General features: G+C 42.7%; 1 long non-coding RNA gene across 1 annotated transcript; it reads left to right on the plus strand.

Annotated features, from left to right (window-relative positions):
- Nucleotides 1–3,365: 3,365 nt before the first annotated feature.
- On the plus strand, nucleotides 3,366–4,922 carry LOC144365514 (uncharacterized). Its single transcript, XR_013424037.1, has 2 exons — nucleotides 3,366–3,448; nucleotides 3,807–4,922. It is a non-coding gene; the product is annotated as an uncharacterized LOC144365514 (long non-coding RNA).
- Nucleotides 4,923–6,177: the final 1,255 nt, after the last annotated feature.

Below are 6,177 nucleotides of genomic sequence, written 5' to 3' on the forward strand. Positions count from 1 at the left end.
CCCGTGGCATGGCACTGAAGGCAGGGGAGCACAGACAAATGGACACTAAGCAGAGGGAGCTTGGCTGTGGACCAGAAGAAAAGCTCTGGGCAGTGCCTTTGTGGGATGTTCCTCCTCAGGGAGTCCTGAAAGAAAATGTCATCAAGCACAAAACTGTTCTGAAAACTAGGTCACCTAATTCACAAGTTTTCCAAGAGCCTCCTCTGACTGGTACCATCCAGCATCTTCCACAGTGTGGACCGTCTGGCTATGCGTAGCTACAAATCACTCTCTTCTGACTCCCAACCACAGTGAGACTTTCCATTAGCGTGTCTCTCCTGCCATCCATTCTAGTAATTCTCAATCCTGGTTCTAAATTAAAGTAAACCAGAAGCTTCTAAAAATACCAGTGCTTGGGTCCAATCCCAGACCAATTCAGTCAGAATCTCTAAGGGGCTGGGGCACCAGGAGTTTTTGCAAAGTTTACCCAGATGATTCCGACATGCAGCCAGGGCTAGGAATCCCTGACCCATCCTCTCCTTGACTCAAAAGGAATAAATCACAATGTCATAACATATGGTCACTTGTCATGTGTCAGCTGAGTAATTGTCTGGTTTAGCTCACTGACTTCTCTCAGCAAACTTATCATCCCCATGTTATAAAGAAACAAAAGCTCAGAGAGGTAAAGCGACTTGTCTGGTGTCACACGGTTGGAAAGGGTCATCAGGGTTGGGTTTCATCTGTCCTCCAAGTCTGTGCTCCCTGTGTTTCCGTAGACAAACAGGGAGGTCAATTATCGGCTGATGGCAGAGAGGAGCCCAGCTTGAGAGCTGCCAGGGCTATGCCCACAGGTTCTGGAATCATAGTGTTATGGATTGAATTGTGTCCCCCACAAAAAGATGTCAAAGTCCTAACTCTAGTGCCTGTATGACCTGGTTTAGAAATAGGGTCTTCATAGGTGATCAAGTTAGGATGAAATTGTTGGGGTGGACCTTAATCCAGTACGACTCTATTCTTATACAAAGGAGACACTGGACACAGAGACATCCATGCACATCGTGTGGCATCAGAGCAGGGCATTTACAAACCAAGCAATGCCACAGATTGCAGCAAACCACCAGGCACCACGTGAGAGGCATAGAGTAGGTCATTCCCTCAGAAGAGATCAACTCTGCCGAGTTGGATCTCATACTTCTATCTCCAGAACTGTGAGGAATGAATCCCTTTCTCTAGACTGTCTCGTTTGGGGCACTTTGCTACAGCAGTCTTAGGGGGAAAGAAGTAAAACTAAGAGTATGCATAAAAACTTGAAAAAAAATAATCAGATCGGAACAACAATTCTAATGTTCTGCAGCACAGAGTAGGATAACTATGGTTGATAATATTTAATTGCATATTTCAAAAAAAGCTAGTAGAGAGGATTTTTAATTTCCCCGACACAAAGAAATCATTAATGTTTTAGATGATGGATATGCCAGTTCTGCTCCTACCATTACGCTACACGGTGTGCAGGTTTTGAAATTTTACTCTGCATCGCATAAATAGGGACAATTATTGCCTATCAATTAAAATTTTATATTTTTGTTTAAACTCCAGACTCCTCTTGGACATAAGATGAGAGCAGTCTGAGCTTATTGCTCAAGTTCATGGATAGTGGGTGGCAAACCTGGATCACAGGAAAGTTCTCTGTCTCAGAACACAGATTCCTTTCTGTCTCAGAACACATTTATTATTTACTTTTCTAGTAAATACATTTTAAACCTTGACTTACTATTAAATCTTACTTGGGGTCATCATTTCATACATGGTCCAGGATGCCCTTTGAGTATCTGATTTTCAAAAATATGCACAAGAATTGAATGTGATTCTTGCCTACGGTTTGAATGATGACAACACCCAGAATCTTCCAACTCCTGGGACAGGATGGAGTCCCAGTTGGGCACACAGCTGACTCTAGCTGTGAAAGCTCACAGTGTAAGCCTAGGGATTATCAGGCTCCTAAGATGTATGAGGACTGTCACTGTTTCTTGCTTGTCTCTGTCCAGTCGTCCAGCGGGGATGTTGGCACATTACTGTGAGCAGCAGAGTGTAAATGCAGATGAATATGTGTGTAAAAACTCAGTTGCATGATGTAGCTTTGCAAGCCAGAGGAATATATTTGTTTAGCTTTACAAAGGAGGCCATTATGAGACGTGTGGGTACCCTGTGACCTCCCTCCAGCATGGCCGAGCCAAGGGAGATCAGTTATGGTCTGGCAACAGACAGTTAGGAACTGTACTACATAGAACGTCTCTTTATATCAGCGCCAACTTAAAGAGTAGCTAAAGAAGGCATCTCTTTGCCTGATTTTCAGGAGCGGTTGGAGTGTGATCCAACTCTCTCCACCCCTTCCAACAGAAAAATACTTAGCTCAGTGAATTCTGAGTCTAATATCAAGGTTTGATCCTTTGATTTATACCAATTAGACATTTATTAAAATACAAATAAAATTAAAATAGTTCCTTCAGATGAAGTAGTTAAGCGACATTTTTTTAATTTATGTCTAAATGCTGAAGCCTTTTTCAGATTTTTTCCAGAGAAGTTTTACTTGGAGAAGACTTAAAAGCAAAAACCCTCGTGTTCAGAAAGTGGGCATTGCCTCTAGACGTTAGTTATTGCCATTTGAAGAAAACCGCCCTGTGCTTACCACCAACATGGGGCAAAAAAAGAACACGAGAGGAGGTTGGTGGGCTAGCCAGGGTGTCACCTCCTTGGTTTAGGGATGGTCCTCATTAGATGAGTGCAGGAAACTCCTTGTCAGCATCCCAGGAGCTATTGAACTTCCTGCTCTCCTAACCACTCAATTGCTTTCTATGTGAAATGATGTTTTTCCTATTGTTTATGACTTTGAGGTGGTTCAACACCATCTTCATTGTGCTGTTACTTTGGTCCCTCTGCATATCTGTCTTATGTTTTCAAGTAGATGAAAGGTTCTTGAGAGAAGTAATGATACCATGGTTATCATTGTATGGAGCCTTGTTCGGCAAGTGACACATAGCAAACACTCCATAAAAGCCTGACATTTGTGGAACAAGTAAATGGGAAATCGAGACCAAATTAATAGATTAAGAATGGACCTGTTAGTTAAACACTGCCTGAGCTTGTTAAGGTCTGTAGACAAGTCAAAATAACACCTGGTATTTTGCCAGGGGAATGTTAGAGTTCGTAAACAAGTCTGGATGGTGTCTGGCAAAATGCCAGAGGGAGTGGTTTGAGAAGTAACAAAAGCAAGCCATTAAGTGTGGAGATTCCTTATTGGTTGACTGATGTATCTAGTTTATGCTAATTAAGATATGCTGTGCAAAATGTATAAATAGCTCTGTTGTCCTACAATAAAAGGCTTCCATTCCTGCTGTATCAATCTACAAGAGTTATTTGTAACCCCTGGGCAGATGGTGGCCCGTTACGGGGAGCCCCGGGACACTCGGGGGTAAGTGACGAAAAAAAGCTGCCCGTCCATAGATAGGGCGGGAGCAATCTGTTCGTCCCTAGACAGATAGGGCGAGAGGAAAAATGGCCATTTCGAGAAAATGGAGAGGATTGATGCAGTATGTTTGTGTCTTGTTTTGTCTCAGTGTATTGTTTTGTCTTTATGATGAAAATATGGAAGGGGTGAGAAGTAAATTGATAAGGGAAAGAAACACCACAATGGAACCAAGAATAGTTAGGGCATGTGTTGATAAGAGCCCAGGAACTCTAGTCAGAAAGAAGAAAAAAGTTCAGAAGAAGAAGGATTATCAGGAAAAAAGTTGCAGCAAAAGGCTATTATTAAATACTTTTCGTTACAGGAGGGTGCGGGAATCAGTGCAGCAGCCGCGCCGTGCGCGGCGCCGTGCGCGCCATGCGCGAGCCAGTCATGGCGCAGCAAGTACTTTGCAAGTGGCAGCGGCAGCTGGCTCTTCCACTGCTGGGAGCCCAAATCTAGACCTGACCTGGAGGCACAGTCTCCCAGGCTCTTGCTCCCTGTGTCCAGTAGCAGTTTGAGTCCGGACACTCCCCAGGGCCATCTGGGGCTGCCCAGGATGCTACAGCCAGCAGAAGACACTACCAGCGTCCCTGATGTTTGGTCATTTTCAATGCCAATAACTAAGCTACAATGATTCTCCCACACCTGGAAGCTAATGAGTAATGAGCACTATTAAGGCTTATTTCAAATGTAAAAAACCTTGAGATAATGTACTAAATTGTTCAGAAGGTTGTTTTCTTAGTAGAATGCTACAAGATTTTCTTTAGCCATCCGGAGTTTCTGCCTTCATCCCAGTGCCCGTAAAGACGAAGGTGGAAGAATTTCCAGTGTTGCTTAGAACCAGACGAGACTTCGGATCAAGCTAGCTGCCTGCAGAACTTACCTGGACTGTGATTTAAGCTAGCTGCCTGCAGAACTTACCTGGACTGTGATTTACCTGGACTGTAAGTTATTCTATTGAGACACTGCTTTACCTGGACTGAAACAACAAACTGTAATCTACAACAAATTGTAACGCAGTATCTTTGCAAACGGTGTCATTGCTGGTATAATATTTCCAAGGGCTTCTTGCATGGAGCCATCAATTGGCTTGGTATTGTGACATTTTGTATCCTCCCTTTCTACTTGTAACAGATTATTTATGGTGTTTGTGTAAAAACCACTATGGTCGTTATTTAAATTAAACAAAAGGGGGATATGTTAAGGTTTGTAGACAAGTCAAAATAACACGTGGTATTTTGTTAAGAGTTCATAAACAAGTCTGGATGGTGCCTGGCAAAATGCCAGAGGGAGTGGTTTGAGAAGTAACAAAAGTGAGCCATTAAGTGTGGAGATTCCTTATTGGTTGATTAATGTATCTAGTTTATGCTAATGAAGATAAGCTGTGCAAAATGTATAAATAGCTCTGTTGTCCTACAATAAACGGCTTCCATTCCTCCTGCTGCCTCCCCCCCTCTTTTATTTTGCTGCAGCCAGACTGCGGCATGAGCTCAAAATAGAGCCAATAAAAGGAGAGCAGGGATTTAGAGAGCTGGAACTCCTTCCCCTATTTGGGTGCCCCCAAGCACTTCCTGAGGAGGTAGCATACCTCCTCCACCCATGACTCCTCATACTCCTGTGTTTCCATTTTATTATTCTCTTCCTGGACACTATGCAGCTTCCCTTGCAGGTAAATTGAGACCAGGTGACTGGATTCTGGCCAGTGGGTGTGAGTAAAGCAGACCAATTCTGAACTTGGCCTCCAAAAACATCCAGTGAGATTATCCAGCTTTTCTTCTCCTCCAACACTGACTTTGGAGGCCACCTGTTCCTGTGATGGCAGATCCTCTGGTTCCCGAGTGACTGGGTAGAGGGGACTCCTCTGCTGACTGTTGTAAGACAGTTATTCTAAGTAGCCACAAACTTCATGTGTTAAGCCACTGTCCTTTCAGAACTCACTTGTTACTATAGGTAATCTACATTTTGTCTTCTTGGTTAATACACATCCTTAACTAGATGCTTCTTCTCCCTAATGTTCTCAGAGTACTAAAATCTCTTCTTTGTAGCACTTTTTAAAAAATCTATTGTATGCTTTTATTAATGTTTTCCTTTCACTGGATTGTTTATATCCTAATGAAATCATTTTTCTCATTACTGCATTTTAATGCCCAACATAGTGTTAGAGATACAATATAGACACTAATACATATTTGCTAATGAATGCACAAATGGACAGATGTCTGTTGACCTCAGCTTCAGCTCTGCCTGAGTTTCAGTTCCAGTTCCTCAAATTTCTAGCTGTTACCCTTAACCTTTCTATGTCTCAGTTTCTTCATTAATAAAATGAGCCTCATGATATCTGTGCATGATTGTTTTTTAAAAAAAAATATTTTTTAGTTGTAAGTAGACACAATATCTTTATTTTATTTATTTATATGTGGTCCTGAGGATCAAACCCAGGGCTTCACACATGCTAGGCGAGTGCTGAGACACAAACCCAGCCCTGTCTATGATTGTTTTAAAGATTAAAAGTGGCTAAACCAGGCACAGTGCATAATCTCTGCAGCTCAGGAGGCTGAGACAGGAGGACTGTGAGTTCAAAGCCAACCTCAGCAAAATCAAGGCTCTAAGCAACTCAGTGAGACCCTGTCTCTAAATAAAACAAATAAATAGGGCTGGGGATGTGGCTCAGTGGCCAAGTGCCCCTGAGTTCA

The sequence above is a fragment of the Ictidomys tridecemlineatus genome, chromosome 1 (assembly GCF_052094955.1).
Source record: "Ictidomys tridecemlineatus isolate mIctTri1 chromosome 1, mIctTri1.hap1, whole genome shotgun sequence".
NCBI classification, from domain to species: Eukaryota; Metazoa; Chordata; class Mammalia; order Rodentia; family Sciuridae; genus Ictidomys; species Ictidomys tridecemlineatus.